General features: G+C 33.3%; 1 long non-coding RNA gene across 1 annotated transcript; it reads right to left on the bottom strand.

Moving 5' to 3' along the window:
* Window positions 1-5248: 5248 nt before the first annotated feature.
* Window positions 5249-8399, bottom strand: LOC147808540 (uncharacterized). The gene is made up of 3 exons (XR_015434343.1): window positions 8304-8399; window positions 6895-7041; window positions 5249-6733 (listed from the first exon to the last, which is right to left on the bottom strand). It is a non-coding gene; the product is annotated as an uncharacterized LOC147808540 (long non-coding RNA).
* Window positions 8400-8607: the final 208 nt, after the last annotated feature.

Here is an 8607-nt window from a genome sequence, read left to right as displayed (position 1 = left end):
GAAATGCCTACCAGCACGTGTCTGAGTTTCATCGAGGTTAAATTGTGGCCTACCGGGATTGCGGTTTATCATACCGCAGTATTGCTGCTCGCGTTGGCCGAGATCCCATGACTGGTAGTAGAATATGGAATCGATGGGTTCATGGCAGTCATATGGAATACCGTGCAGGATCTCAGCTGCCCCCTATTACTAACAGCTGAGAAGATACACATGTCAGCCACTTGGCCCTAAGGGATGACACAGCTACGTCACGAAACCTGAGTCATCAAATTGAGTCATTTGCAAGACAACAAGTGTCTGCACGAACAGTTTGACAACGTTTGTAGCAGCATGGACAGTCAGCACGGCGACCATGGCTTCGACCACCCTTGACGCAGCATCAAAGGCAGGAACGCCTCCAGTGGTATTGATCAACGACAAACCAGGACACAGGAATGGCTTGGCGTCGTCTTTTCAGACGAATCTAGCTTCAGTATACAGCATCATGATGCCCGCATCCGTGTGTTGGAATCCGTGTTGTTTAGAACGCCCATTGGCGGCTTGCATTCGACATCGTCATACTGGCCCATCACCTGGAGTAATGGCATGATGTGCCATTAGATACACGTCTCGATCAACATTGCCGGCACCTTGAACAGCAGCCGTTACATTTCAGATGTGTTAGGGCCAGTTGCTCTGCCTTTTCTTTGAGGCCTCCATAACGCTACGTTTCAGCAGGACAAGGTACGACCGCATGTTGCTCGCACTGTCCTGATCTACATATCTTGACACAGATCATGTGCGCCTGTTGCCCCAGCCATCACTTTCTCCTGAGCTCTCACCAATTTAAAACGTCTGGTCAATGGTTTCAGAACGACTGACACGCCATTACTCGTCAGTCACTACGATCGATTAATTATGGCATCATGTTGAAGCTGTATGAAATACTGTACCCGTCCATGATATGCACTCTCTGTTCGACTCGAAGCCCAAGAGAATAACTGTTGTTATTGCTGCGAGGGGAGGCTGCTATGAGTACTGATTCCTCAGGTTCTATACATCCAAATATCCTGAAACTTTAATCCCTTGTTCTTCCAACTGAAATGTATGTGTCCAATAAATATCATTCTGTTATTCGCATTCCTTTCTGGTGCAACAATTTTATTGGCCTGTAGTGTGTAATTTAATTTTATCAAGAAAAATTCTTTTCGAACAGAAATCGTCTTCCTTTTCGAACAGAAATCGTCAGTTATTTTCAGTGAATACATCCCATAAAAAACCAAGTTGGAACTAAATGACAATAGATAAAATCGTGTCGCATTCAGCCACACTGTCCTTATATTTTTTTGATAAGCTTAATATAACCAATACGTTTTCAATTCAGTGAACAAAATACTTTTAACCTTTTTATATTTTCTGTTTCATATAAAATCACAAAAAATTTTTAATTTTTGAAAAATATACTTGCTATTTTAATTTTTTATTATTTTTATCAGAAGACATTTTTATTTCAGATCAAGACATGAATGATAAATTGGATTCATGCATCATTATGGTACCGGAAGAGGTATGATTATTTATTTCGTGTTACAATAATTATTAAAGCAAATTTAAAATATATGATATATAGTACTTTATGATCAAATTTTCAATATATTGGTGTTTCTTAGTTAAATGTTCATAAAAATCGTGAGAAACTAAAACGTAATGTTACGTATTAGTAGTTGTGCATTTACGTCTCACTAGAGCTGTACAATGGGCTATCGGCGACGGTCTGGGAAACATTCCTGAGGATGATCCGAAGACATGAAATAACAATATAGATCCTGTGCAGAAGGGATGGCCCCCTCACTGGTAAGCCGACGGCCTGCAAGTGAAGTCGGGCACTTTACAGGGAAACAGTTTAACGAAGACTAATACCGCACACCCTCGGTCCCTACGCAGACTGATCCAAGTGGTCTTCCTACCGCACAATAGCCGAAAACAGTGATGTTTTACCTCGGTGATCTGCTGGGAGCCATGTCTTAAAGATCAGTCCACAGCGGGATAAACATAATTGTTTAGAAATGTCTCACGCCATAGCCGATACAAACAATTTTCGTTCATAAACAACATATACATCAGTAAACTCTAAAGTGTTTCTATTTGACAAATATGGCGACTATAGTTCTGTTAAAAAAATGATCAAATTATTTTGTTTTTCGATGTATATCTAAAACATTTGAATCAAATAAATTATTTTCCAAGCATTATTGTATTGTAAAGAGCAGTGGTAACTCAGGGTGTAGAGCATTCGCCTTCGCACTAGTGTGCCGAGTTCGAATCCCAGTGATGGCTGTGCTGGAATAGTTGAGTACAGAGTGGAAAATGCTAAGCAAGCATAATAAAAAAATAATCTTTGAACTTACAAGAATTTTTATTAAGGAAGAAAAATTATAACTTAACTTAGACATCGCATAACTTAATAAGAGAAAAAACTCCTTGAAAGTTATTTACTCACCATAACGTAAGGTAAAAGTGACTCCATACAGTCATCTAAAACTCTCTCCCAATCTTAATTTTTCTTATATATATATATACAAGCATATTTAACATTCATTCAAAACACAACATTTGCATAATGAGGATGAAAGAAAACTTAACACACCTAAAAATAATATTTAAATTTTTGTCTTAATTATTTTTAAATGTTCGAAATAAAACTTTATGAGAAATAAAAAATCAAGAGAGAAAAAACACTCTTCTGAATCAATTTAGCCTTTCTCCCTCTATCATTGGTTTTTCGAACATGTGATTTCCGACTCTCCGTTCTTCTTACTCGAACCTTGTTCTTTGAAGTCTGACAGGCTGGTCGATTAGAATTTGGCACCCGGTTCGCACCGACCACAGTCCTGATGTAAAATATTCTCAGTGGTAGACGGATCATGTGTTAGAGTTCCATTGTCGTCAAGTTTTTCATGGCAGGTTTTCGTGGTTTTTCCACTCCATCTAACGCAAATACCGGTTACTTCCATTAAAAAGACCTCCACAAAGGTAAACTTCTCCCAATACTTGATCCAGGCTTGTCTTGTGGATTGGGTTCAAAATTACAAGACTATGGAGTTCAGCATTAATAGTCGTAAACCAGGAAATTTTGTCGACCATTCAACGATGGTTATAAAAAAAAACATGGTTGTGAGAGCCGTGATGTTTCAGAAGTTAAAGCGTTAGTCTCCCAATAAGGTATATAGATAAACCACGTTCGAATCCCTCAAATGGCTGGTCGATACGAATTCAGCAGCTGACTCACACAGACCAAAATGCTGGTGTAGAATTCATTTGCATTGAATTATCTCTGGATAAACGATCTTTATAATTGTTCTCGAGCTACAGCTAAAAACACAAAAATAAATATTATGATTAAGGAGTAAAACGTTCTGTCTGCTCTCCTGACCAAACTGTGAGGACCATATTTTCTAGATTGCAGCAACCCCTCTGCACTTCGGAGGTAAGAAATCTGAGTTCGTCAAATGAAATGTATATTTATCTTACAGAGGATGTAAGTTTGTGTTTCTCATTCCGTCACATAAAATATCGTCTACACTAATTAATCAGCATGTTTGAGGTCAATGCTTTGACCTCTTAAGATTGAGTCCAAGAACGTGAAAGTTCCCATCATAAAATAAAAAGTTATTCAGGTTCGTCCGTTTTTTTTTCTTTGCGCGCTGCACATGAAAATTTAGTCGCATTGGTCAGATAAATAATAAATATTTAAGATCATGTCTTTTCTCTTTCAATGTACCATTACTGAAAATGCAAAAATTCGCAATAGCTTTATTTTTCTTATTTTTTTTAAAAGTATGGTGTGAACGCAGTGAAGCATTTCGCAGATTTTTCATCAATGGACTGGAACTGGGAAGAGAGGGAAGCATTTTTTCAAGATTTGTGTGCCATGAATGACGAAAAACAGGTATCTAGCATAATCGACTTAGTAATGTCAATTCATTATAAGGAATGACAATAATTATTATTGAAGCAATTTAAACAAAAAAATTATCTAAGTTATCCCTTCAGCTTGCAAAAAAACTACACGAAAGAATTGGAAAAATTATAAAAAGTAATAAAAAAAATATCTGAACTTATTTGCGGAGGTTAATTATTAACCCTTCTTTGTATTTTTTTTTTTTTTTTTTTTTTTGTGAAATAAAACAAATTGATCTAATTCATGCTCTAATACAGTGATTCTCAACCTTTTTTTTGTTGCGGCACGCTTTTAACGATTTTTACGATTAACTTTTAACGATTTGACGGCACACAGCGAAAAAAATTAGATTAGAAGTTGTTTAATTACCTATTTTACACTGTGTTAAATAGTTTGTGATATCAATTTCGAATGTGAAATAAAATAATATGTATTACAAAAGCGCATTTATTAAGGGATTAATTATTTCTTTCGGTCAATTTTTAATTAGTTAGTAACAGTTATTTATTTTTTTGCTAGTTATTAATTGTTAGCTTGTTTTCTATAATTATTAACTGTTATTTTTTTGTGATTTCTTGTTAACTAGTCTTTTTGCTACTTATTAATTGTTAGCTTAATTTTTGTTAGTTATCCTTTGTTAAATTGTTTTTTATATATTTGTTTTTTTTAGTTTTCCTTTGTTAATTTGTTTATTAATTGCATAGCTTACTTTAATGATTAGCTCTTACAACATTTTTTAAAATTGTGTGCCATATACTATTTAAACACTTCCATCTTATTTTAAGATTGTCAGAGACAACACAATCGCCGACAAAGATGTTCACGCGGTTAAAGCGCGGAAAAATTACAAAAAGTATATATATATATATATATATATATATATATATATATATATATATATATATATATATATATATATATATATATATATATATATATATATATATATATATATATATATATATATAATATTGTATACACTTTTCTTTAATTTAAACTTTACTCATAGTAAAAAAAGGCATTATAATTTTTATTGTATCATTTCTAATATTTGGCGGCACATTTTAAGAATTTGGCGTCACACAAAAGTTCCGCGGCACATTGGTTGAGAATCACTGCTCTAATGGATTAAAGGAAAAATGTTTTTAAAAAATCATAGCATAAAAATATAATGTAAAATAAATCAAAAACAGCAAGGTGAAAATATCAATAACTATGCAAAGTATATAAAAAATAATAATATCTTTGTACATCTTTTTCTTCTGATGATAATTAAAAAAAATTATTATTCTCTTGCAACACTCGTATAATTTCAGCTACATCGCGGCACTTCTCTTCAGAATTTTCGTCATCAAGCCTATTTTCTGTTAGACAACCACTTTTTAAATGGTCCAAGTAGTCTTTGATTTTAAATCTGAATCTCTTCACAAAAATAGTATAAAAATAAATATATAGTAAAAAACATTTCCGTCATACATTCGAAGTAAAACATGGTAATGTAAATTTCTGTCTCATAAATTTCTGTCTCTGTATATTTCTGTCTCACGGTTTTGAAAAGATTATTTAGGTATTTGATGTAAATTGCGCAGTAAGTATCGTAAACACAAAAAAAAACATTTTTCCATTTATTAGCGTTTATTAGACAAAAAAAAATCAGAATATTTATCAAAAATATTAAAAAAAATCGTACTTTTCTTCTAACCACAACAAAAGGCGAAATGACAAGCTCAAACCGCCCTAGCAACAGTGTTTCAAATTGCCGCTATTTTCTGATATTTTTCTATCTATACGAAATAGACCAATATTTCCTATAGGCATATTGGCCTATATTTCCTATTTAGAACTATCCGATTTTCCTTATATTTTACAGTCACTTTAAAACCAATATCAGCCTTTCACCTTATACAGTTAAATAACCATCATAACAGCTCAGTCCACCTAATGAAGCCGATTAGTTCTTTTGCAGCTGGGTACATATTACAACCGGGTTCCAGTCCCAGCGTTGACTCCACTATATATTTTTCCATTCTCTTCAACACTTGAAGAGTGCCCTGCACTTTCCAATTTGTAGCCCTGGACTATTGTAATATAATACTCCATTCACACATAGACGCCAGCACCCTAAAGCTGCTTAACACAAAAACGACTGGTATTTCTCATCTCTTACGGGAGAGGAAACATTCAGATAAAAATATTTAAAAAAAAATGATTGAAAAATAAATATTAAATAAATTAAAATAAAAATATGAAATAAAACGATAAATTATTTTAATACTAAATTAATTCAAGAATTTAATTTAGGAATGCCAGCATAACAAAAGAATTTTAAAAAGAAAATACTCATATAAAGATACTCGTGAAACAAAAGCATGCTAAAGAATAAAATATTAACTATGTTAAAGACTTTAATAAAAAAAAAAAAACATTACATTTTCTTCTGCTGAGAGCATTCTGAAATATTAAAATCTGAGTCTCAGTAATATTAAAACAATATCCAAAAACCAAAGTGGGAATATATATGTAGATTTTACTAGCCGTAAACACTGATTGTTGTGCTGACCTTTGGTATAATGGAGTTGATTTGTTTATTAGCTTCTTTCACAGTTAATTTGATTGAACTAATTACGCAACTGCTTTTGCAGAAATGTGCCACTACTCTAATGGCAGACATCTTTAAGGGTGGTTAACTAGAAACATTTGATGCCACAGGACTCGTCTCGGTCTCTATGATGTTATTTTGAGTCTCCCCGGGGCAGATGGACACCTGCCCTGGCTGTGTGGAGGTGTTCGGCACTAAAATAAATTTATAATATTAAATAGAAAATATTAAAACAAAAATGAGACACAATCAAGAACAAGAGTATGACGAAAACCGGCAATTATATATTAAATTCGGAACTGAAATAAAACTATATATATATATTAAGTATATAAATAAATAAATATTTTGTTACCTTCAAAATTTTCAACATCGTTTTCATTACAATATGTACAACTCTCATGTTCAGCATTAAACCATTCTCGAGTGTTATACCAAAGAGCTGTGTCAAGTTTCTCTTTATCCACACCTTCCAATGTTAATAAGTTCAGCTCATGTATCACTTTAAAAAAAAAAAAAATTATTAACCAAATAAATATTTAAGTAACTGATTCAAGGGAATTAATATATACTTACGGACAACAAGAGTAGTTTTATTGAACCGGATGGCCTCAAAATAATCTTTATGTGCTTTGTAGAATGACGGTTGGGCGATTAATTTTATAATTCTAATTCTTCTCATCAGTGCCTCCGGAAAAGATAAGTAATTAGATGTTATCATTCCCGGAGGAAAATATTGTGTGACGGGATCCCGGTTTTTTCGCTCCAAAATAATTTCGTGATGTCCGTCCAAATAGTCCCTCATATTATCATCTAAATTTTTAATGCCAATATCACGGACATCATCAAAAATTACAAATCGGTGGCCAATCGCCATTCCCAATTGGAACATCCTGCGGGTATCATCTTTTAAATTAATATTGATAGTGACACCCCCAAACAAATCTTTAAATCCTCCCGCTAATGTTGATTTACCCGCGTCGAAATCCCCAACCAAAGCAAGCCATCTATTTTTAGGTTTAGCATTTTGAAAACAATTTAACGCGTTTATGACTAATTTCATCAAATTCACACGACCATATAATTTAATTAATAATGTTGCATAGGCATAATGTTGAACTCTAATCTCTATGTCCAATTGAGAATAATTTGAAATTATTTCATTCATCTCTTTCATTAAATAATTAACATTTGAGATCCGTGAAATCATTTCTGTAGCATACGAAAGAACAACTTTCGTCGCAGCCCCCGCATGCTTCAAACGATCGGCCATCGCGACAAATAATTTTGAATTTTCAAAATGTTGTGTGAACTCATCATGAAATGTGGTGGTTTCATTACATATTTCTGAATATTCATAAGTTAAAGTCATCGGGTTAGTAATATTACGAGCAAGAGCAAAGTCAGTGAACATTTTAAAGCTAAAGGTTAGTTTCTCAGCAACCATATATGGAGTAAAGTGATTAAGTGGTACTCCTCTACTAGCATTAGATACATAAGCATACAAAGCATTGAAATTCTTAATATACTCACATATGCATGGTGAGCTCACAATAATTAAATCATCCTCAAGTTTTTTTTTCAGTTCGAGATTCTTCATCGGTACAGTTAATTCTACAACAATGAAGCCGATATCAATATCATTACGATTATATGAGCCAGAAGCAATTCTTTTACTCCGAGGAGTAAAGAATTCGATAAGAATTTCGAGCTTTGGTAATAAAAATGACAAAAAAAACCAGCGACAAGCCCTCTGGTTCATACCTGAACGAAGGAAGGGCTGGACAAAAAGCGGCAGTTCAATTTCTAAACGTCTAGGTGAATGTGAGGAATTAGTTCGAGAATTTACCTCAATACCAGAATTCACGTCAGTAGCAGCCGATGTTGAGGGTTGAGGAGAACTTGGGTGTTCCATAACGAAAATAATAAATAAAATAAAATAAAATTAAATTAGCAAAATCTGTTACTTAAAAATTAACCAAAATGAAGAATAAATTAAATTAGATATTTTATTTAATGTTTTTTTAAGAAATACTTATTAGAAAAAGAATAATTTCATGAGCAACTG

This window comes from Parasteatoda tepidariorum, chromosome 5 (genome assembly GCF_982258835.1).
Source record: "Parasteatoda tepidariorum strain Cologne lab strain chromosome 5, Ptep-v5.0, whole genome shotgun sequence".
In the NCBI taxonomy this organism is placed as follows: domain Eukaryota; kingdom Metazoa; phylum Arthropoda; class Arachnida; order Araneae; family Theridiidae; genus Parasteatoda; species Parasteatoda tepidariorum.
Note: the sequence above shows the minus strand (reverse complement) of the source record. Positions and strands in the feature narration are given on the sequence as shown.